Below are 26,701 nucleotides of genomic sequence, written 5' to 3'. Positions count from 1 at the left end.
CCTGGAGCTCGACCTGGTGTTTGACTGTGGATCTCTGCGTTTGCTTCTATCAGTTACTGGAGAAAGGCTCTATGATGACAGTTAGGGTATTTATTGATCTGATTACTGGGATAAGCCAGTTCAGGCACCCTCACCACTATAGCTAGTAGTCTAAGCTGGGGCCATCCTTGAGGATTCCTGGGAACATCCCCTAGAACTAGGTTTGGTTTCTCCCTATCCCCATGATGTCTCCCTCTATAATGGTATCTCTTTCAGTGCTCTCCCACTCCATCTCTGTTCCAGATCCACTATCCCATTCCTTTATGTTCTTATCCCGCATCCCCTACCCTCCATTGCCCACTTCTCATCCCCAGTTTACTCATAGAGATCTCCTATATTTCTCTTTCCCAGGGGATCCATGTGTCCCTTTGGGTCCTTCTTGTTAGCTAGCTTCTCTGGAGCTGTGGGTTATAGTCCGGTTATCCTTTGCTTTACATGTAGGCCTTCTGCATATTGAGACAGTTGTGTAGCTTGATCTGCTTAAGGGGAGCCCTGGTGGCAGGATCAGAATCCATCTGTGGTGCATAAGCAGGCTTTTTGCAGCCACTACCTATGATGGGACACCTCACACAGCCTTGAGGCAGGGGGAGGGGGTTGGACCTGCCTCTACTAAATGTACCTCCCCGTGGGAGGTCTTACCTTCTTATAGGAGGGAATGGGGGATGAGTTGGAAGGGGGAGGCTTGAGGGGCTGGAAGGAAGAGGGGAATATTTGATTGGTATGTAAAAATGAATAAAATTTTTTCTTAATGAAAAAAGAAAAACATTGGAATTAGTGAGCTTACTAGAAGCCCAAATATTGACAGACTTATTTCCTTACATGAGAACATAAGCAGCAGTTAACTATCTGTCATGGAAAGGAAGCCCACAGCACAACTGGACAGCCTTGGCTTTCTACATTTGTCCTTTGTCCCAGTTGTTTTGAAGCTACCCAGTGTATTGTGCTGGTCTCTTCCTTCACACTGACCAAGACAATGTCCTGGTGCATTTGTGTTTGATTTCATATTATACATACATGTAATAGTGAGAAGAAAACCTTTAGTACATCTGTGACAAGTTCATCATTTGACCTACTCACACATTTATATTGATTTCAGGTGCTTTTTTAATTTTTAGCACAGGAATAAGTCACGGAAAATGTTTAAGGGGCATTGTTACATTTTCTTATTGATAATTTGTAGATAGCATAAGGTTTTCTACCATTTGCCTTAAAATAATTCCTGTAAAAGTACTTTCCTCCAAAACATTTATATTTGTTAATCTTACTTTAACAGAACTGAAAAAATGTTTTTTGATACCTATTTCTAGGCATCTGAAGATAGACTCAGTATTTTTTATGATCTGTAAGTTAGCTTTATGCACACACATTTTCTCAACGACTGTTTTCTTCTATTTTCCGTGTTTGCATGTATTTTAGGTTATTGCTTCAGCTGCTATGACACCAAAAGGAAAGATTTATGAAATATTTCTTTTCCAAAAAATATTTTTGATATGTATCAGCATTCATATAATTACCCTCTAATTCCTATGATTTTTCAGAATTGCTTGAATGTTGGGAACTGACATTTGTTTTCAAATACATTAAATTTTTCTGAGACTTTTTTGAATGGTAAATTTGATTAAATTATTGCCAAGATGATTTAATAATCTGAGGGGATTTTGAAGCAATTTTAATTATGTAAATGACTCTAATGTAGTTGTATTTATATGACTCTTATATCTTATACAGTGTCAAGAGCACCAAGAGAGCAGAGCATTTCTGACTCGAAGCAGAATTGTGAGATTCAATACAGAGCTTTATGATCCTCATGCTGGGTTGAATAATGACCTTGCAAAGATTCTGAATCCTAATCCCCAGGAATGAATGCAGGCAGTCTCAAGTAGGTGGGGGGGAAAAGACAGGGAAAATGAATTCTTCCATAGAGACTCCTGAAGGAACACTTCTCTGGTAGTAACTCAATATTAACCCATGGACACTCCACACAAACTATAAATCTCCAGAGCTACAGGATAAAACCTTCACATTCCTATAAGCTGTTATACTTGCAGCAATTTGTTCTATCAGCAATAGAAAGCATCGTATTAATATTCAATTTATAATGCTGATGAATGATGTTTAGCCACAAAGTCCTTTCCTTCATCCCCTTGTAGCTATTTTGTTCTAATTCTAAGACTTTGACTAAATTATTCTCAAATTGATTTGCCTGAGAGAGTCATACACAAAGTACTAAGTCAGAATGGTTCACACCTATCATAAACAAAGTGATAAGTAAATTGTCAGGAGTCACTAAAAGTCCACGATATGATTTTTCTTATCATATTGCAGAGAAATTTTCTAGTCACTCATGGGTTGTTAAAATACTACATATTAATAGACAAGGACAGATACTTATATTTGCTTTTGTAATCTAGGCAAATGCATTACAGATTGCATGGGGTAAGGGAGGATTAAGCAACTTCCTTGTCTGTGGTGATATATTGTGTACCCTAATAAAATTTGCCCAAAGATCAGAGAACAGAACAAACCACTAGATAAAACATAGAGGCCAGGCAGTGGTGGCTCACACCTTTAATCCTAGAACTTGGGAGGCAGAGATCTGTCTAGATTTCTGTGAGTTCAAATACATTCTGGACAACATGAGATTGACTCAGTCTAGGAGAGAAACAGAGCCAGGCAGTGGTGGCACACACCTTTAATCCTAAAACTTGGGAGTCATGGGCCTTTAATCCCAGCACTTGATATCACATGCTTTTGTTTAGGAAGCACACATGCCTTTAATACCAGGAAGTGATGGCTGAGTAGAGAAAGGTATATAAGGCACGAGAAGACAGGAACTAGAAGCTTTTTCAGGCTGAGGAGGCCTAGAGATGTGGCTTGTTCCTTTTTCTCTACAATCTTTCAGCATTTACCCCAATATCTGGCTATGGGTTTTGCTTTTTTTTTTTTTTTAATAAGACTTTTTATAATTTGAGCAACACTTGTCACTCACAAACTAAGAAAAGTGTGCTGTGAATGTCTTTATGCTGTGAATATGTTGCTCTGATTGGTTAATAAAGTGCTGATTGGCCAGTAACCAGGCAGGAAGTATAGGCAGGACAAAGAGAGAGGAGAATTCTGGGAAGAGGAGGCCTGAGTCAGGAGATGCTGCCAGCGGCCACTGCCGCCATGAGAAGTAAGATGTAAAGTACCGGTAAGTCACAAGCCACATGGCAACTTATAGATTAATAGAAATTGATAAATTTAAGATATAAGAACTAGATAGCAAGAAGCCTGAGCCATTAGGCCAAACAGTTTAAATAATGTAGGCATCTGTGTGTTTATTTGGGTCTGAGCGGCTGCAGGAGCTGGGTGGACACAGGAAAAACTCCAACTACAAAAGTGTTCACTTACATTTTGTATTTTGTATCTTATAACTTGCTCCCACTCAAGCATTTGGCCATAGACTGTTGATAGATCCTAGATTGGAAGATATTATACCAAGACTTTATCCACTGTCAAATTATAGCCACCTCTAGTAAAATATTACATTATTTACTGGAATATTTTGTAAGTCATATACTAAATCAGCAACCAAAATTTTTGCCTTTACTTTCCAAACAATTTCTGTACTCACATTCTCCACCTATGTCAATGGTACCTTTCAATGTGTTTCTCTGTGTCTCCTGGCTATGTACCATTGTTCATTTCCTTAGTGTTAGTTAAATACATCTGTGATCTTCATTCTTTCTCTTCTTATGCTATAAGCAGTTTTTACAAGTCCTTCATCTTTAGGCAAATTCTTTCTGCTGGTGGACTGCACATTTTACCCTCATTCCATATCATATACTCAACTAAGTCTCGTTGGTTTAACCTAGTAACTGCATCACCCTACCTTATGTCACTATAATTTCTCATCTGTATCCCAATGAATAACTTCCTATTTTGTAAAATTATAATTTTATGTTTCTCCTTTATAATGACATCGATGCAGTACATACTTGGATATATTTTAAAAGTTAAATTATATCACATTTTTGCCTATGTTTATGCTCATTTCTGTCTCTAAGAATCAGGCTCACAATGTTTATGTTTTCTCTTATATGTCCTGATTCCCATGTCCATCTATAACACCATCACCACATTCCTTTCTTCGACTAAGTTTTACCACTTCTTGTTCATCATTTTATCTTCAAGGAATTTTATATCTCTTTTTCTTTCTCCTCCATTTCTAGTTATTTGAATACTGAATTGTAACAAAGAAACCATCTTTACTATTCCACTAAAAATGCCTTCTTATTTTCTACTCAATGTAGACTGTGTTTATGCAAATTCTGGATGGCATATGAAAATATAAACACTCATGTCCCAGATATTACCAATGTTTCCTCCTGCATTTCAACACATAGGACAATGCATTTCAAGTTTAGGAAGGCCATTTCAGCCCCTTAAGGCTCATATTAATTATTAAGAAAAATATGAAGAAAATTTAAATTTACTTAATTAAGACATTGAGTAGCAATTAAATCTGTGCAATAGTTCTAATGATATTGAACTCTTGTCTTATTTTTTCCAATTCTTTTCTATGATGAGGAAATGTGTTTTAAACTAGATTAATATAACAAAAATTGCCATAAGCACATTTATAAATGTTATTCATATACACTATTTAGAATAAATAGATACTTACTAGAATTTACATCTTGATAGCAATGCATTTCATAGGTGATTTGATTAAATTAAGTGCCTGGAATTGAAGAGTTGACTCTTAGTCTTAAATTAACTAGTGAGATCTAGACTGAATAGCAAATTACTCTCCAAACAATACAGATATGAACTAAGATAAAAACTGTACAGGTATACAAATGAGTATGATTCATTACATATTTAATATGAGTAAAGATGTATGTTTTCAGAAGCTCAGGGATCATTCATGATTGACTCAGCCACAACAAAATAATATGCAATAGGTAGAAAAATACCTTTTCAATCATATAAGTATGTTAACTGTGTCTCTATTATAAAAGTTTTAATTTATTTTAGAAGAATGGCTAGATTTGAGGGGGGTTTTTTTGCATTTATGGACTGAGAATTTACATTTCTGGACTCAATTTTAACTTAGCTCTGATTCAATTAAACTTCATATTTCAATCATTTTCTTGGTGATTTCAGTCACTTAATTAAAAAAGTGCAAAAAATTGTAACCAATGTCTCATACCAAATAATCCTAAAAATTACACATTTGAAACTTGTATTCATGAACAATTATAAATCAAATTTATATAAATAAATTAGGACCTCCAGAGTGCCTGTGTTATGCCTCCTTCTCGAAGGAGACGTGCTTCACGGATCATGAGCTCCCTGGGCTATGGGTTCTGTATAACCGTTTTTCTGATAATGTTCTAATTTATCTATGAAGCACTACCAAAACTAATGAATGCTTAGGTTGTGAACTATGGAAGAAAGGAGAAGCTGGACATGGACCTTATTTAGATATAACAGAATGAGCTATTCCTTAAAGACCCCAAACCACTAGATAATAAAAAATATAATAGTTCAGGCACTTCTAGGGAATGAACACTCACCCACTAGGAATCCTTTAGGAATCCCAACTAAAGTGAATTATGGCAGAAAACATTATCTCATAGGAGGCAGATGGTGGTTCCCTCTGTTGAGGAAGTTCAGCATGGGAAACTTAAGGACTACAGCAGAACCTCTTCCCCTTACAGGCATAAAAGTACAAGAGTCCATATTCCAACAGGTAAAAAGGTTTTATATTAAGAGATATGTGATAAAAGAACTGAAGAAAGACTTAGGGAGGATCTGCAACATCCAAATTGGCTAAGTGGGTCATGAGAACCAGAAAAGTAGAAGTGCATAATAAACTAGAGAGTAGCTGAGATAAAGATGCAGAACACAACTGCAACCGCAAGGAAGCCTACACAAGTCTAGGGACTGTACTAAGTTTAAAAAACACAGACTGATTCCATTTCTCTGTCATTGGGCGATCCCCGTGTCTTTCTTGGGGTCCTATTTTCCAGGTAGCCTCCCTGGTGATGTGAGCAGCAGTCCAGTCATCCTTGTTCCACATCTAGTATCCTGCTATGAGTAAGTACATACCATGTTTGTCTTTCTGAGTCTGGGTTACCTCACTCAGGATCATTTTTTCTAGATCCATCCATTTGTCTGCAAACCTCATGATGTCATTGTTTTTCTCTGCTGAGTAGTATTCCATTGTGTATATGTACCACATTTTGTTTATCCATTCTTCAGTTGAAGGGCATCTAGGTTGTTTCCATGTTCTGGCTATTACAAACAATGCTGATATGAACATAGCTGAACAAGTGCTCCTGTGGTGTGGTTGAGCATTCCTTGGGTATATGCCCAAGAGTGGTATAGCTGGATCTTGGGGGAGATGGATTCCCAATTTTCTATGAAAGTGCCATATTGATTTCCAAAGTGGTTGTACAAGCTTGCATTCCCACCAGCAGTGGAGGAGAGTTCCCCTAGCTCCACATCCTCTCCAGCATAAGGTGTCTTCAGTGTTTTTTGTGGATCTCTGGGAGTCCAATTAGCGAGAATGAGGAGGGTTTATATGAGTGAGAATTGTTGAGACCAAAGTTGGATAAAGCACAGGGACAAATAGCCAAATGAATGGAAACACATGAAATATGAACCAATGGCTAAGGGGTCACCAACTGGATCAGGCCCTCTGAGTGGGTGAGACAGTTGATTGGCCTGATCTCTTTGGGAGGCATCCAGGCAGTGGGACCGGGTCCTGTGCTCATTGCATGAGTTGGCTGTTTGAAACCTGGGGCCTATGCAGGGTTGCTTGGCTCGGCCTGGGAGGAGGGGCCTGGACCTACCTGGACTGAGTCTATCAGGTTGATCTCAGTCTGCGGGGAAGGCTTTGCCCTGGAGGAGATGGGAATGGGGGGTGGGCTGGGGGGGAGGTGAGGGGGGCGGGACGGGGGAGAACAAGGGAATCCGTGGCTGATGTGTAGAACTGAATTGTATTGCAAAATAAAAATTAAAAAAAAAAACACAGACTGCTTTTTGGGTCATAAAGTCCTTGTGGGTAAAGGGGTATGTCTAGCACCGATTAATAATTGTGTGCTTGCTGTTTTTTAAAGATGACATAATTGAATTATTGCCAAGCTCTTGTTGTTCCTTATATGACTTGATAGTTTTCTTTTCTGTATATAAACTACTGATTTGCAGAAGTAATATTGCAGCAGATTCAAACCACTTATGAGTGTGTTGTCTGTCTGTCATTCATCGAATCCTTGCCTTCCTTACTACCCAAGCCCTGGTCTCCCTACGGTCATGGTACCCCCAATGGGCCAGTCTGTGGCAGGTGGCGCCCAAACAGGGACCTCCAGGGAGCTTAGTCCCGTGGTACACGTATCTCCCATCCGCTATTGTTGACATAATTGTTCATGTCACACGGACGACACTGGAGTTAGTGTGCACAGGGTTGGCTCTATTGTGCTGATATGGTGCAGGGCCTGCTCTCCCAATTGTTGCAGCTTGTAGGGGTCAGGGATAGTTCTCTCACTTTTATGACCACAGGGCCAGCTCTCCCACCTGTCACAGGCCATGCTTCCACAATACAGATGAGAAATTAGGAGAGCTCTCCCATGCTCACAATTTTGGAGCTGGCTCATCCACACTGAACTACCAGGGTTGGCTCTTTTGTACTGCCATGGTGAGGTGCAGGGCCTGCTCTCCTGGATGTTGCAGCTGGTGCGGGTCAGGGACAGTTCTCCTGCTCTTATGACAACACTGTTCCAGATGTTGATGGGTGGTGGGGGTCAACTCTCTCCTGCTCATGTTGCCATAAGACAGGTAATGAGGACAGATCTCCCATGCTCACAACTTTGAGGCTGGCTCACCCACACATGCACTAACAGGGTTAGGGTTAGCACATTGTGCTGCCCTAGCAAGGTGCAAGGCTTGCTCTCCCAATTGTTGAAGCTGGTGGGGGTTGGGAATGGGTCTCTCAGACTTATAATCACAGAGCCAGCTCTCCCACCTGCTGTCTGGTGTTGGCATGGAAGGGAGCAGCACAGTACATAAAAAGGAAAAAAAAAACTGTAGCATATGTGTCCAAATTATGAACCAAAATAAACAGTGCTGAAAACCTACCTTAAACCAATAATACTACAAAACAAGCACTTGTTATCAGATCCCTTATCTCCATTGACAAGGGGAAATGATAATATCTATCTCCTTGTTTCTGGACAGATGGGGTTTAAGTGATTTGTTTATATAAATAAGAATTGAATGAATGCATTTTGAAAAATGTTTGATATATGATGCATTATAGTGTGTTCTTTCATTTCTTCTAACACTTCTCTTTCTTTATTTTATGTTCTTTTTAGTTGCTGTTGTTCTGAATTTTGGTCTCATATGCTCTAAGCTGACCTTGAAGATAGTATGGTAACAGAAGATGGCCTTGAATCCTGTTTCTCCTCCTTTTGCCTCCTGAATGCCGAGGTTAACATATATGCTGGTAGTTTCAAGTCACTGTGATTTGCTATTGTATTTTTAATGGTTTTCTGAAAACCATGGACATTCTAAGAAATTATTAAAATAATATTTTCCCTCTTAAAATAGTTACAGTTTGAACATGCCGTGTTTTTTCAGGAGTACACGTTTGATATTACCAAGAATTATTCTGACAGTTGGCTGAAAGAGTATGTATTTTTCTAGGAATACCTTCCACAACATTTCTTGAATATTTTTAGATGAAAGTAGATTTTATAATTATCATTACACTGTACTTTGTAAGCAATAAGCTAGAAGTGTGAGTGTGCTTACACCTGAATGAGCTCCTTTCCAATGTCTCTTTTCTGAGGACTAAGTCTTCAAAAGTCAAAGCACACATGTATAGAGAAAAACAAAATACTGGATTAGGCATATATAGAGAAAATGACCCTCATTTCAAGATCTATATTTTATTTTCCTGGGATTATGGAACAATGTACAACAGAAGTAGATGAAATCCAGTTAAATATAGCAAATATATTCTGCAATTTATAGTCTGCTATCTAGCTTCTATATACTTTATTTGCTGTTGAAAGTAATCAATTCTAAATAGCACTAGCTTTATGGATAGCTCCTTCCCAAACTCCAGACCATGGCTTTCTATCTCACCTTATCATTCATTTTTTTACCATTATTTATTCAGTGTGTGTTTTCTGAAACCTGTGTTCTGTGTTTCTCTAGATTTTGTCCTCTCTTTCAATGTGTAAACACCCTTGTTCTGTGTTTCACACTAATGTCATCACCTTAACGAGGAAGGCCCCTCAGTAGTTAAGAGTGACTCAGCATTGCTCAATTGTTGTATTGTATTCAGGCAAATTAATCACACTTGAACAACTTTTCAAAACTATGCCTCAAGAGGTGTCAAACTATTAAATATTTTTCTGTCCTAAGGATTGAGTATTGTTCACTGCAGAGAATAAAGTACCACTTTTGCATATATTACGCAAACATTTTATGCTTCATGAAACCACAATAAATTTTCTTGCTGATTACTCCTGTAATCTGAGGATCTCCTGCTGTTTTATAGAGTCTTATTAATTTCATTCAAGTAGGAGAATTAGCACCTGTAGAGAAGCCTTTATGATTTCTTAACTTTCATAATATTAGTGATTACCTAATCTATTTATCGTAGAGCAGATGCTTTTCTCTGTCTTCTTATAAATTTATATGTGGTGTCCTTTGATTTAATGTTTTATATCAAAACAATATTGGAAGGAGAATTACAAATGGAAAACCCTGGTATTCAAATCAATCAGGTTTACATAAGTTGGGTTTTATAGTTAGTTAAGCATCTCAGATTATTAAAATAGAAATTTTATCTGTTTTCCAAGACACCAGACTTGGAAACAATGTTATATAACTTTGGAAAACATATTAAATATTAGACTTTAGCTTGAGTATGTCTTATCAACATTTTTCAATTTCCACATGCAAGAAAATGAAATACATTATTTGCTGTGTTTGTATAAAGTATTCTACACTTTCTGGATGTGTTGATGAATACGTTTGATGCTAGTATTTGGAGTTCAGGGCAATGTATAGTGAGTTTGATGTAGTCTGGAATATATAGTGAGATCACTTCACAAACATAAAAATGTGCTCCACATGCCATATATGTCTCTGTGTTAGGATGTAAACACTTTTAAAATGAGTCAATGTTCTCAGAGATATCTATTTTTATTCCATGTTTCATTTGAGCCAAGGAAGACCAGTAGCAGATCTATAACAATGATACTTCTTTCACTGAACAAACATAATTTAAGTTCCAATGGAGAAGATGCAGTAGGCAACGTTCATGTTAGTATAATTGAAGTCATAGCACAACCTTGTTCCTATTTCCTTCTAGAATATGATAGACTTAGAATCTCTTCACAGATTTTCCACCTATAAGATGACAACCATGAATTTTCTCATTTATTAACACTGTCATTAGGGTAAGTAAGTTACTGTGCTCAACATTTTGGTGTAGAATTTGCTATTTAAAATCATATGTGCTATTTCAATTTTCATAAGCAGGTTTTTATTGTATTTCCTACTGTAAATAGTTCATATCATATCTCGTAGCCATGTTCATATTTTAAACAACAGTATTAACATCTAGGATCATCTGCCATGCATACAAATTCAAGGAATTTCTGTCAATATTTTTATATCACTTTAATTTGTTGCTTTACCATGCATAATACACAATGTAATTACACTATTTAACTTTGTCTGTCAGGGGTCTTGTATTGGAACATTTTATGACATGCATCATGTATATCTTTTAAAATATTCTTTGTTTTTAGTCTGCTTCCTAATCTCTTTAATAGTATTAAAGTTTCCCTTTGCTCTTTTTTACTTACTTATGTCAAATGTATGTGTTATGTAGATAACTGATTATATATCTTCAAAATATTAAAATGAATCCTTCACTGAAGAAAATGGTTGTGTGATGTACAAGAAGTAACTAAGGACTTAGAGGGATGGAATGTATAGAACATAAATAAAGGGAAGGAAGAGTGAGAAAAGGAGCTGGTTGAACATTTGGGTGCCTGAAATGTCGACATTCCAGACAGCTTTTATGGCTCTTTCTTTCCTTTCCCTTCCCACCCCTTCTTTTGTCTTTTATTTCTTTGCCCCTAAAATGTCTTTAACTCTTAATTGCTTCTGCTTTATTGTATATATTTTAATATGGCTATTCTTAGAACACTCAGATTACATCCAAATCATTCAGACTTACCTATATTAACAAGTATGAGATGATGCGTTTTTAAATTTGTGTTGAAAAATTATGACAATTAGTGAAACATATTTTTATGTACTGTGGCCAATTATTTTATTTTTGTTTGGTCTGTTTTGTAATAGCAAGATAAAGCCAGGGATCTCAAGCACACCAAACAAGTACTCTAACCTGCGATCCACTTTTCACTTAGATGAGTGTGCGTGGACGTGCACCTCCCTCTCTTTCACTCCCTCCCTCTCCCTGAAGTCCCATGGTCTATGTGACAGTGTCTATTCAGTTCTCGCTGTCCTTGGGTTGTTTCTGTTTTGTTCCTTTGCTTGGTTGGTCTGCTCTTGTTTCTTTTCTGCTATTGAGTTGTATCAGTTTCTGGTCTATCTCAGGCATTAGCAGCTTGTTACCAAACATACCGTGAAATATGTTCTCCTGGGCCATAGACATTTCCTTCACATGTAATTTCCTTTGCTCTACAAGACATTAATTTTGTTTGAGGTAGTTCTTCTTGTTAATTTTTGCTTCCATTGCCTGACATTTTGGTGTGCAATTACACACAAATGCTGCTGAGAATTGAAGCAACATGAAAGTAATGAAAATTCACTATGCTTACTGACAGTGCTCATACAATTCTGGAGTGTGCTGTCACCTCCCTTTATGTTACAAGTGTCAGACTCCTCTAAGAAGGAGGAAGAAGGTGAGAATAAAGATGCATGCAGAGGAACTTAGCAAATCCTAGATGAAAGAATCCCTTTCCTTGAAACTAGAACAATACAAAACAGAAAGGAATCAATAATTTAATTGCCATTGTGGCTTTTTCTATTGAGAATCAGAAAATCTGGAAAAAGTGTGAACTACCATCAAGAAATGGAGATTATAAGCAGTGTAACACAGAACTGGGAGCATTCTGCATTCTAGTTGAGATGAATAGCCGTGGCTGGAACAGAAGTCACCCCTAAACCTGTCAGTCATGAATGATCCTTAACAATAGCAGTCTTCAGCCTTAGTGCTTGCCAGGAAAAGATGAGCAGCTTCCCTCGACCTGGAAAAGGCAGTGCTAGCATTCATAAATAAAAGTTCTTGTGAAGTAGCTACACTGGAAATGATTGTATGCAGTGTCAATACACTAAATTAATAGAAAAAAATACTTTGAGTTTGCAGTTTGAGTTCAGTGTAAATTTTAGAACATAATCTATTTATATTTTAAATTTACAAAGGCAACTTTTCCTTCATAATATTTTATAATCATTGATGCCAATGTTGTACTGTTACTTAAAGATATTTTCCTACCAAGGTAATAGTTTTTTGGTCTTTACAAGTCATTAATTAAATGGGTTTACAAACTTTACTTAATCAAATAATTTTGGGATTTACCTTTGGAATAAAAAAGTACTTTATTTTTTTTCTCTCACTTTGCACATTTGTTGACTATATACTTTTGTCCAAGCATTGGGTTAGGTATTATTCAAGTGTTTTTAATAAATAAGTCATCACAATTTAAAAGCTTATATACCATAATTATTAATACACTGATTTCAATATATCAAATATTTCATGAGTTATTTTTGGATAATGCTGAAGAAAACAGACTTTCTGAATTATTTTGTGATTTCTTTTTAGAACTAAAACTATAATCAGAGAGATTATTACTTTATTTGTCAGGGATAATGATAGAATATGCATGAATACTTACTTTAGGCCAAAGAGAAGATTGGGTGACAAAACTCACAAGCAGTGCACAGTAGTCATAAACCCCATTTCATTTTGTGGTTACATTCAATAATCAAGTAATAATCCATTTAAATCATGTATAACACCATATTCAATTCTGTTTTTGCTATATAGGTTTATGCATTATGCTATCGTACATTGGGGACATCCAGGTTCCTGATCTTAGAAAACTCTAGTTTATCAGAAGTTGTGTGGAAAGGTTATATCTGGTAGTCATTCTACATGTGTACTGAAACTCCAATACTACATATGTCTATAACTTTATAAATTTGTAAAGTTCCTTAATTTCACAAGTTAAAATCATTTTTGCTTTTGGGAACATTCTTAAAGTATTTTTATATGGTCAGGCTTGAAAAGGGGAAGGAAAGGAGAAATTGTACAATTATAATCCCCAAAAAAGTGACAAAAATTAGATGAGGAATTTTACATTTGTACCATTTTAACATTGGTTTAATGGCTAGGTTTTGAGCGAAGCTTATTTTAGTGGCAAGTTCCCATTCTCCATAGTAATTATAATGTAAAGGATGATTTTATGCAGAGTATGAAGGAGTCAGACGCTGGACCACATCCCCTTGATTCTTGAGGTCCATGACAGAATGGTTGTTCACAGTTGTCCTTGATGAGTCTCAGTGACATGCAATTCACAATCCAGAAATTAAAATGAAGAGAACTACTAATAGAAATGATCTGTACAATTTTACTGGCTTTTTATCTTGTTCGGTTTGCTGCATTTGCAGTTTTATTCGGTTTTGGATAAACTAGCTCACTACTGTTAATGTGACTGTTGACAAAATCAATTTAAATACAGTATTTGTAGAGCTGAACATAAGGATAAAATACAAAAATGGAAACTTGGGAAAAAACTTGATCTTGAAAATTCAATCAACAAAAGAAATCACAAAATTGTGACCAATAGAAAATAAAATTAATATTGGAAAATTTTCAAGTCTACAAGTGAGCTTACTTTGCATTTTACAAAAATAGTCAACCCCAATTGCAGATTAAGGCTCACAAACAGATCATGTATCTTCAGGTTTTTGGTTGTTTTGTTTGTTTGTTTGTTTGTTTTTATCAAAAGTTCAAAATTTGTACAAGTCCCAAACTAAGTCTGCATACATGAAACATTTGCCAAACTTATTTATTGTAACTTATTTATTGTAACTGAACTAGAGACTCTTGATATATATGATTTTCAAATACATACTAATAAACATGTTCACATATCAATGTTATTACATGTCTGTGTATATTTTTCTGTGGTGTAATATATATATATATATATATCAAGAAGATAATGACACAGGTTTTAAAAATATTTATTATTTGCTATATTTTAGTATTATTTCAATACAAATTTAAACTTACTTCAATAATATTTAGATAAAGTTATGGAACTTATTCAAGTAATAAAGTAAAAATGAGTATGGAAAAACAGAAGATAAATTGGCTCAATAATTGACTACTCTTCCCACTAAATTAAAAACAAAACACAATCATTTGGAATTAGCAAATCACAAGAAGACATGCTCATGTTCCCTGTTTATGAGATACTTAGAATTGTAGAGACAGATGTAGTTGGACTTCTGAGGCGGTGAAATAACTTTCGCATGTAAACCATATTGTTTTTTGTTGAACAAGAACAGAGCTATAAATGTGTGGAAATTATGATGGTGTGGAAATTATATAATTCTCCTGCCTTGTTTTCATAAAAAAATTGTTGTGATGGTAAATTTCATATTGTATCTACTTTATGAAAACAGAAAGATGAAACAAAACATAGAATACTAAATCTCATATTTTGATCATAGTCTCTTTGCTTTGTTGGAGCAAAGCTTGACTTCACAAACATTCACTATCTATGAATATTAATTAAACTGCGTAATTCCAAGTGTAATGGCTTGCTGTATAGACATAATGTTTTGGGAGTACCGATCCCTTAGTAATGTGTTAGACATGCCAAGCCCTTGTCTGAGCTCTGGCTTTCTCCTCCTTACTCTCATGCCAGGACCCTTATTCTTCCCTCCTTTTGTCCTGTTTATTATTATTATTTTTATTTTGAATGAATGTTAAATTATGGCCTCATACAATCAGCAAACTTGCTTAACTTTGCAGTTGTCAAATTGAATATAATTATAATTTTAATGTCAGTCAAACTTGCTTTGGGAACAGTAAGTACACCCTACTTTAGTGATTTTTCTATGTAATTATTTCTGGGCACTAAAATGGCTTAGAATAACATTAACTTTGGTTCCACCAAATTGAAGTGTGGTAACTAATGATGTTAAAATAACCAATAAACATAAAAATGACACATTTAGAAGCAATTAACATATTTTACAGTGAGCTAACTATAATTTTTATCTATCTTGAAGTAACATAACATATTTTCAAGTTTTAATCAGAAGAAATAAATCAATGTATCTTGTGTTGGATATTGTATCACAATGATCTTGGAAATGATTTGGAACAATGTTAACCTATTTATCAACTGAGAGAACACGATTCAGAAAGAACAGAGATCTCGGTATAAAACACTGCTTGTTTAGAATTCTGAACAATAAATTAATAGCTGGAAAGTAGGAATGGACTTTCTGGTTTATTTATCGTAAATTATTAGTGCTAGCCTCAAATGGCAATATGCCACTGGGAGCATTGAAGTCTATGAAATCTTTTCCCCAAAATTGTTCCCACATAAATGAAAGCAACTTTATGCTCATTTAAACTATCCAGAAATTTGATACAAAATGCATCTTTTTCTTGCACTTTGTCTTTTTTCTACATCAGATGACTTTTGCCAACATGAGCATTATGTTGGTGTCTAATTGTCCTACCTATTCCAGAACATTTCTGGAATACTGAATTACAAAAAATGTAAAATATAATAAAACTCATACCTATATAGGATACACAATACCTGTGAAAATATCAGTCACTTTTTACTTAAATATTTATTATTTTTATTTTATTAAATTATATGCAATGACTTACAGTTTTCAAATTTGTCCTTTGACAATTTTATACATCTATATACAGTATTCTGATCACTCCCACTTCTACACTCTCTTATGTTCTGTCATGCCCAATCTTCTTCCTTGTATGTTTCTCTCCTACATTCATGATTATCCTGATGTTTTGTGACTCATTGAGTTTGACCAGGACCATTTGTGTGACAATGAATTTAGGAATATCTATTGGGACCTGATAGGGTCACTAATAATCTGTGAATCTTTATCTCCTTTCTACCCCTTCTCTAGTCAAGAAAATAGATGATAGATAGATAGACAGACAGACAGATGATAAATATCTAGCCATGAAGGTTATTCTGTCCTCAAACATGTGAACCACATGTCTGAACCCTGCACATGCTGAGAATACTGGAATGACTCACCATGAGTCATTTATTTAAATTAATGAATCTCTTTTTCTTTTTTTTCTATTATTTCCATTTCAAATATTATGGGTTTCACAATTTAAGTACTTTATTTTTTCCACCAGTTTTCTACTTCATTATTTACATCTCAGTAGGAATATTTAAGCCAGATTTAATAAATATATGGGCCTAAATCATTTGAGGACTCAGTTTATTCCACTAGTTGAAAATAGCACTGGTAGATAGTAAGGTAAAGCTCCAATCAGCACTCTGTGTGTGGTCCTCTTTAGTCAAAGTAAAGCTTGAGAATAACTCCCTTGGTCTTTGACCAGCATCATCCAGGAGACTAATAAGCAAAGCCATCAGTTAAAGGTTGATTTCAGTGGTCTGTAAGGAAACATGATATATTTGGATATGATACTTTTTGAAATAAGGAAAATGAATAGGTTTCATTTTGTGTTCATTCTCTCTTCTTTTTATCTGTATTTTCAGAGTTTAGTGATGAATATTCTCTGTAGAGAAGCACTAGTCTCAAATGTCATGCTAAATTATCATAAACATTACAAAGAATTTATTTTTCAGTTAGACATATGAAGCATAATATTAAAATATTAAGCATTTTAAATTATATTTCTGAGTATTGTAATAAATACATTATTTCTTAGAAAAATAGAAGCAGACATTGGAACTATTAGCATGATTTTCAGAATACCAATTTTTTAAATAGAGCTAAGCATAATGGCACACACCTTTAATCACAGCATCCAGAAGACAGAAGAATGTGGATATCCATGAGTTCAAGTCTACATAGAGTTCAGGGTTGCCAGAGCCTCAAAAACAAATAAGTAAACAATAAAAAAGACATAATATAATTCAAAAAATGCCTTTAAAATTTTTAACATACATTGAATATATCTCAAAATGTATTCTATATTCATCATTAACATGACACTCTAGACTTCTGTTTCTAGGTAATTAAAGGTACCCCTGCCCCTTTGTCCAAAGAAGAAATACAGTGCCACATTGAAACAAATATTTTCACTATCTTAAGATATAGTTAACGGTTATGTAATATTACTGATTTATGTAGTTTTTGAGAAGCCATTTGAACCATAAAAGAGAAACATAAAAAAAAATGTTTTCAAATAAGCAAGCATGTTAAAAGTTGTCAACTTCTTGTATGAGCAGCAATGCACACGACAAAAGCCTCATGGAGGACTTGATGTCTATATTCTACCCAATACTTGAACTCTGCTACCATTAACTCTTCTCTCAGCAGTAAGCACAAACCAACATTGGACATCCTTGTTTCATGACTATTTTCCATGTTCTTCTAGAGAACAATGGTCCTAACGCTGTGTGGGAAGAGAAAGTATTGTAGAACAGCCCTACTGTTAAGTGGCTCTAATTTATTTAGACTGCTAATTCAGAAAATTAATTTTCCTGTGTGAATTAAAAAAAATAGATAGGTGTGTAATTTACTGAGTCATTTGAGGAACTAATGAGCCATTTTTATAACAGTCATAGAAAAATTATGTAGTTCAGAGAACTGTCTTTTGAATTTCCACCATCGATAGGAAGCCGGGTTAGGTTTCAAACTTACCCAGTGGTAATAAAGCGTCCTCAATTTCTCTCTCACACAACATTCACACACCTCTAGAGAAAACACAGCCAAGAGCTAGCAAATAGAAAACAAGGCACAACTTTGCATTTTTTTGCGGAAAAAATTACTTTGGGGTGGTACTTAAGGCAGGACCTTAAAAGTTAAGTTGGTCTTTAGTCCTAGGAAAGGGTTAATCTGAACCTTCCTTATGAGTCACAGTCAAAATTTAAAGTCAGAAATAAAGCTATTATTTATATTTATGTTTTTGCTTGAGTTTTAGTTCCTCTCTATATTGGGGTCTAAAATTAGCTGTACTAATCTTTGCAGTTTTCTACTATTCCTCTTTCAACTCTTTCAGTCTTGTTCCTTGTAGTTCTTGCATTAAGAACGGAGATTGCTTCTCTATGCTTGAGTCTGGGCTGTTCTTCTCAGGAGAATGCTAAGAATATGACATAGCAAGTCCAAACCTAGCTCTCAAGAGGTAGTGTGCTTCCCTCTCTCTCCAAAAATGTCACAGCTGTTCCCTAAGAGCAAATGTAGGCTTTCCAGCAGGAGATAAGACATAAAATGGGAAAAGTTATACCATAGCATCAGCAGCCAGTGTATAGAAACTGACCTTGTATGACCTAACCTGTAACAATAAGAACATTTTAGATGAACCCAGCAATTCTAAAACTTTTTTATGTTTTGGGTTCATCAAATTACTGCCCTTAATATAATTTATAATTTTCCAAAAATTTTGTAAAGTGACCAACTAATAATACATAAGCTTTGCATTCAATCTCCAATTCTGCAACAAGACCAATGAAATAAACATTACTTAACTTCTAGAGATTTCTAAATACAATGCACTGTGCATAATTTGAGTTTCTGCTAAAATATATGTAAGTAATTATGAAATATAGAGGACTGTTAAGCTGAGAGTGTGCAGTTGTAACCAGATTTAATGATAGAAGACAAACACATTTTGAGTATAACACACCTTTTATATTACTATTTATTTATTTATTTATTCTTTACTTTTACTCATTACTTGTGAATGAGGTGGTTAAGTACCTGTTTTCTACTTGTACCTGAGACAGTCAGAGAATAGATTGCACCAGACAGTTCACCCCTTCCATAATGTGGGCTACAAGGCTCAATCACAGATTCTCAGGTTTGGTGACAAGTGCCTTTGGCCTCTGAGCCATCATACAGGGCCACAGCAAACCTTTTATGTTCCCAAATAAAATGCAAAACCTGTAAAATTGACCATGGATAATTATGGTGTGAGTTTAACTCAGCATGTAAATCTGCAAAGTGTGAGTGTGCAGTCCCAGAATATCAAATCAAATCATAAAATGTTAAAATGTGTGCCCAGAAGAAACTTAGGTTTCAAAAAATTAAACAACTTCTCTGTCTTGGCTTCATCCACATTGAACGTATTTTCTAAATAAATAATTTAGGGTAAGCACATTAGCTCACTGATTGATACTGTAGAGGTGGGAGTCAGATTTTGAGGAAGGTAGACTTTAACCATGGCTGTTAGCAAGTACATAGTTAATTACGTGAGCAGTAGAAGAAACATATCAAGAGTAATTTTATTTCTCCTGCTATCCTTAATACGCCTAATATTTTAGACATGTTCATTTTCATATGTGAAACAATAAAATATGAGGAACTGAGTTTAAAAGATAAGTTACTTATATAGTTGTTTGTCTTTTCCATTTGGTACACTTCATTGCAAGGCTTCCCCTAATTTTATGTCTACATAAAATACTTTTAAGAGGGTAAACCTGCTTTTCCTACAGTCAAAAGGAAAGAGATGCTTGCGATTTTAAAGAGAAGACTAACTTAATGTTTTACACATTTCTGTTTTCATCTCAGCACTATTCTTTGATTATTAAAAAGAAAAACACATTGAGGGCCTTGGGAGATGGCTCAGTCATGAAAATGTTCACTGTGCAAGCATTATGATGTGAGTTCAATCCCTGCTCACTATGAAAAAGTCAGGCAGCATCCCTAGAGCTTTGTAGCCATGGAGTCCATCTGAATCTGTAAGCTTTGGGTTCATTGAGAAACGGTCTCAAAAACTAAGGTCAAATAGCTGGAGAGATGACTCTTTGGTTAAGAGCACTGGCTACTCTTCCAGAAGATCTAGGTTTGATTCCCAGCACGTATACCATGGTTCACAGCATCTGCAGCTCAAGTTAGAGTAAATCCAGTGCTCTCTACTGGCCTCTCTGGACACCAGGTCTACATGTGCTATGCAGAATACATGCAGACAAAACATCACCACACATGAAATAAAATACAATAAAATAATTTAAAATTAAAATAGAGAGCAATTGAGGAAGATATACAACTCCTCTTCCATTCTTGTGTACATACATGTATACACACACACACACACACACACACACACACACACACACACACACACATCATGCCAGATCTTAAGAACAAATGACAGAGAATTGTGTGGTATTAGAATTGGAATATTTAAAAAAAATACAATGAAAGAACACTCACCAGAAAGAGTAAAAGAAGGAAAAGCAGAAAGAATTAGGAGGTAGGTGGGCACTTATTGACAACCCAAGAACCTTCTTTGGCTATGTGATTAGAGTCTCTAAGTCAGTACATGCTTTAAGCCATGTTAAATGTGGAAATGTCTTATTAAAATAACAGGGTAATATTTAAAGTTATAAAATATTTTATGATTTGTAGCATAACTATTTTGAAATTATCTGCTTTATTCCAATATAATACAATTTCCTTGTAGGCTGCAGTTCTGATAGGTATTGAAGAGGCACAAAGAAACTTGAGTGTCTCCTGACAGAGGCAGAAAGCATGCCTTCTCTCTTCACTGAGAGCAGCATTTATTACGTCTTGTGACCTCCCTCAGCAGTTCAGCAAAAACTGTCACAGAACTTAGTTCATTTTAAAGAAATTTCCACAAGTGAATTTTTAAAGAAAATTATATAATTGATTGTTAAATATTCTTTTTTTTTTTTTAATTTTTATTTTGCAATACAATTCAGTTCTACATATCAGCCACAGATTCCCTTGTTCTCCCCCCATTAAGTCTTTGAATCAGTCACACCCCATGGCAGTATCTCCTTTGCTGGTGTGTGGGTTCTATTGCAAGCATTGATGGTTGGGGGGGCATAAAATCATGCAAATTAGTGTTGAACTGAAAGACAAAGTACTCTTCATGAGGTTTTTATAATCCTTTGTGATAAGTACTGAATTGGTCTATGGACAGTAGCTCATAGGTGTTGCATGGAGTACAGTTTATATGTCTGCACTGTACATAAGAGGACACATGACAGTTATGTTTGTCAATTAATCTAATTGTAAAAGAAGCATTGCTACACAGTATTAGAATAGGCAGATACAATTATCAATTGCATATTAAAATGGTTAGCTTAAATAGTAGTCAGACATAAAATAAAGCAAGGCAGAAAAATATTTTAAATTATAAATTCAACACAATTTGTTAAAAAGGTGCAGAAACTGCTAACACACAGGTTTTAAATTTCAATCATTACAATTTGTTCTTGGTATGAATCATTTTCTAAAATTAATTCATTAATTACAACAGTTAAGTATAATTATTCTACCTGTTCAAGACTTTTATTATTACTTTTTAATACCAAGATAAATCCAGCACTGGATAATTAGCATGACAATAATTCAGCACACATTTTCTAATCTTTTTTGGAAATACAATATGTTCTCCACAGAGTCTCTGCTTTACCTTAGTCAGCCACTCATGAACCTTCCTCTCTAAGACTGAGACCTTAAGAAGGATTTTGAAGAAAAATACATTTTTTCTAAGAGGTTCTTGTCCTGATTAATCTTTTGTTTAATAATGTTGTTAGATAAATTAGAAAAACAGAGAAACACAGAAAAAAGCTTATAATCCTTGATATAACACATTTGCATAAAGAATAAAGCCCCAAAATTCAGTAAGATGAATTCACACATTTCTCTTACTTGTGGGTATTTGACTTTATATGGAACTATAAAATCATGTATGTATGTATATATGTATGTATGTATGACAAGGAAGTAGACACCAAACTGTCTAGGAGAACAAAATGGGCTGATGGGAAGAGAACAGATGAGAAATGGGAGTTTACCAGGGGATGGGAATGTACTCAGTATGTATTATATACTGTCATAAAAATGATCTAATATAATACATTTTTTATACTTTTAAATCAAATATTTATACTGGAAAAAAGCAAATCATATAACTTCCTAAGAAAGAAAGCTAATGTTGACTGCAAGGACCATAGTCACAGACATTTGTGTTCCTCTGTTAATAAGACACTAATAACCTTTCTGGTTGACACTGCTCAGAATATCATGCATTCTGTTATACATTCAGTGATTTATGAATGGGAACTGGGCAGGCACAGCAGGGTTCCACTTTCCCCTCTTCCAGGGACTTCTCACTTGCACTTGTGTATCTGAATTTCAGAAGAGAGAAAACAATAAGATTAAAACATCAGTGTATCCATACACCAGTTTAGAAGGGCGGATAGCTCTGAGATGATGGCTCAGTTGAGAAAGTGTTTGCCCTGAAAGCTTGAGGACCTGAGTTTTATTACTGACACCCAAGTAGAAAGCACTGCATGTTGGTGCGTATTTACAGTCTCAGTGCTTGGGAGGGCACATATGGGAGGGTCACTTGTGCTGGCTGGCAAGCTGTTCTAGCTGTAGGTTTCAGTGAGACTCTTCCTTAAAAGATAAACTTGAGAATGGACACCAGTGTCTAAATTCTGGCTTCCAGGGGCAATCGTACAAATGTGCAAGTGTACACATACAAGGAAGTAGTATGTTGTTCTGGATTAGGATTTGTGTTTCTCTCTAATTTGTGAAATGAATTCTAATCCACAACACAACACACTGCATTTAGAATGGGGTCCTCAGAATTAATTTGGTCGTAAAGGTCGAGCAATAATGAATGGGATTAGTGTCCTTATAAAATATGAAATCTGTTATCTTTCTCTCTGCCAATTCTTCAAGTCCAAGGTTCCAAGGAAATAACTGTTAGTGTTGTGGTGGGTGGAAACGTGCAGTGGGGTATCTCGGCTCAAACCTGCCAAATCCTCCACATGCAATTTTACAACAGATACTACCCCATAGTGGTCCCTCCCCAAACTTGCCCTCATCTTTCATAACCCTTCCCTGTCCAGAATATTTTAAGTACTAAAGAGAAGACTCTAAAACCATATCCTCTCCTAAGCCCATATGAATTGGCTTACAGAAAAGTAAGATATCTGGAAAGAAGACACAGGTTCTGGCCCCAAGAGATCAAGGCCATGGAACAGCTTTTTAAAGGAGGAAAATGCTGGTCTAGAAACAGTGCCCAGTTTAGGAATTTCTATCCATTGTCGCTCAGTAAAGTCTCTGTGATCTGTAAGGTCCTGCATGAAACACCAAAGATGAAGATTTAGGAATAGAGTCTTTACTTTCTCAAGAGACAGCATCAAATAAATCTATCTCCTTCCACCAATTTCTCTCTCCTAGTTATCAGCTGAGAGGTCCCTAGTGTGAAACGTAGATCCTAGTAATGTCAGATCACTTCAGTGGATGGTAGGTGAGCTTGTTTCCTGGTCAGAGCTTCATCCAATTTTCTTCTCATGATTAATGTTTTTCATATACAATGCATCCTATAGCATATTTTTCTTTATGTGCCTAGCCTTATGTTTGTATTCATGTGCATGATTACATGTATTATTTTAGTGTTCACATCGTTCAGTATACATATATGTATACCTATTCTGGGACATATCCATGATGTATAGCTTAATTTACTATATCATCACATGGTTGTTCAGATTCTGCTCCTGTAGTATTTGTGCTGTCCCTGGTACTTTATGATAGGAGTCTAAGGCAGAGGACAGATCCATGAAGGGATGTGTGTAGTCTTAAAGGATCCATAAGGATCAAGATTGAGAGGATTTGCAAAGCATTTTAAGTTGTCTGGCTTATTCCTTTCTTGTATTCAAAAAATACGCTCAGCTGTGTTAGAAAATTATTTGTTGGTCCACAGATGTGGTTCAGTTCATGGAGTACCTACCTGGCATGAATGAAACCCTGGGTTTGATCGCGGACACTATGTAAGTTTGTTGTGGTGGTTCATGTCTGAAATTCCAGGACTCAGAAGGTAAAGGCTCATGGATCTGAAGTTCCAAGTCTTTTAGTGTTTTATCTTCTGGTGAAACACTTGGTTGAGAAATTATAGTAAAGAAATTTATGCTCTCAGTGCACTTATATTATGCTGAAGAGATAAAATGATATAAATTTGTTCTTATCTATTTAGATATTAGACATAGGTGGCAACGAATGTGATATTTCTATCAAGGTAGATATTTGAGAGATTATTTTTCTATGTTGTGAAACAAGAAGCATCATCAGCACTAATGCTTTAAAGCTACTATCCGCTAAACTAGTTTGGGAGTTATAAGATTTTAAAAAGTGCAGCTTTGCAAATATAATTAAACGAGCCAAACAATTCATCACTGTCCTTAAATACACAAACAAAACTACTTAGAAGTTCACAATGTAGTCACAACTAAGATTTTGTATCATATAAAATCCAGGATTTATTTTCAAATCATAAGTAGCAAATCACGATTGAGATAACTTTATTACTACATGCACATTTGCCGGTATTTCTGTGACTATCTCTACTGATCTGCCTTTTCATTGCACTATGTTTTATCACAATAAAATATCCGTAAATGTTGAGTAAAGAAAGAAAAAGATGATTACTTTATAGAAGAGAACATCCTGAAACAACATACAAATTTTGTTCTCATGATATCTGAACCAAAGATATCTGCTGAAAATAATGCACTAAGAATTTTACTCAAGGAAATGAAGTTGATAAAACATTCAAAATGACAATCCAACAAAAAAAAAGGTACTTTCATTTGCTCTAGGTTTTTACCAGAAGGAATTTGACAGAAGTACATGTTTAAAACAATTAATCATCAATCATGTTGTCTATGCTGGTGTTCATCAACTTGGAAGACAGCCTGTTTGTCTTTTCATCATCTTTGAGGCTCAGATATTAAGAGAGACTTTGCCAAAATGCTCTTCATGTAAATGAACCATATGGGAGAAGTTTGCAGTTTGGCCAAGGTGTTGCTGAGGCTTATTCCAGTTTTACTCATTACGCGTGTCTTTCTTACCTAAGAGAAAGGTACCCCAAAGCAGCGCTTTACAGGGCAGTCCAAATATTCTGTTTGGAAAGTAAATTACCACTGATAGTCTTCTGTTACCCAAACTTTAACTCACAGTGACTCAGGCACTCACTGATGTACCAGAGAGTGAATTCATTAAAAACTTTATTTTGTAGATCTCATGCAATTATCTCATTGAGTACTGTAATTTTCTTCTGGGTGAACTTGGTATCTGCCTTTTTTTTAATTGAAATTTGCTAATGTTAATGTAATTTTATTATTATAATATGATAGTTTTGACCATCAATAGTTTATTAAATGTTTTATCCATTTTATGTGCTTATTTTATATTTTGTATAAATACAAACTGTTGAGTTAGTGTTGTTCATATGACCATGTGTTTAGGGTTGACCACTTTGGATAATCAAGTAGAGGGCTTATCCATGGAGAAGATTAATTTTCCCTCTCTTAGCAGTCTTTAATTTCCTATAGCTCTTCATCTAATGGTGGGGCCTTGTGAGAATCCCCCAGTCGCATGGGCATATCAACTGGTATTGTCATTGTGGTGGTCTTGTTTAAGTGACTACATTGTTAATATTTCATGGGTGCAGTGTCTCTGTAATATATAGAAGACGTAGTGTGGCAGCAGACATCTTGGCCCTCTCGCTTTTACAATCTGCCTGTCCCTTTTTCATGATATTCCTAGAACTTTAATCATCACTTTTAATTGAACCATAAAATGCTTTGATATATTCCTATAACAATGCATACATTCTTTCTAATATAATACCTTAATTAAATTTTTTAAATACTGAGGCAACTCCCCAGCTCCTCTATTAACTTTTTAATACTGTGAGGTCAGAGGTTGTAGCTATTCGTTAATGTCTAATTTAGAATTTTTTCTATTGTCTTAGTCCATACAGATATTTGTAAACTTTAGTTCATTTAAAAGTAATTACCCTACTTATTTCCTGTATTATAAATAAAGGTTTTTATTTCATTTGGGGACTTTTTTTTTTCTAAAGTGTTTATATCATCTTACTTGATAAATGAATTTGTAAGAGCTTTGATAAAGCAATTACTAACTTGGGGCCTTTGTTTAAGGAAGTAATCCTATCAGTACATTTCATAAAACTTGATGTTTTTAGAATCAGCTGCCTGAATTTAAAGACTTCTCTGAGGCTTTGGAGAGTCATAGATGAGAGAGGATTATTCTGGTGGTCCTTCAAATATTATCCTACCCAAAAGCAATTACAGATTCAGTGTGATCCCAACCAAATCACCCAAGACATTCATCACAAAACATCATCCTATAATTCACTGAAACCAGAGACAGTAAATCTGTATTCACAGGAGATAAAGCAATAGTGAGTTAGAGACCCAATAATGATGTTGAAGACTTTTGCATAAATATTGTGTTCTTTTTAGCTCCAGGATTATGATGACTTCAGTAAGTTTGTGATTATTTTGTGGTATGGGACACTGAATTCTCTTTTATTATATTTCCTTAGTGAGCTTTTTAAGGTGAGATGATG

Source organism: Peromyscus eremicus, chromosome 6, assembly GCF_949786415.1.
Source record: "Peromyscus eremicus chromosome 6, PerEre_H2_v1, whole genome shotgun sequence".
NCBI classification, from domain to species: Eukaryota; Metazoa; Chordata; class Mammalia; order Rodentia; family Cricetidae; genus Peromyscus; species Peromyscus eremicus.
The sequence above is the reverse complement of the archived record's forward strand: the minus strand, read 5'-3'. Positions refer to the sequence as shown.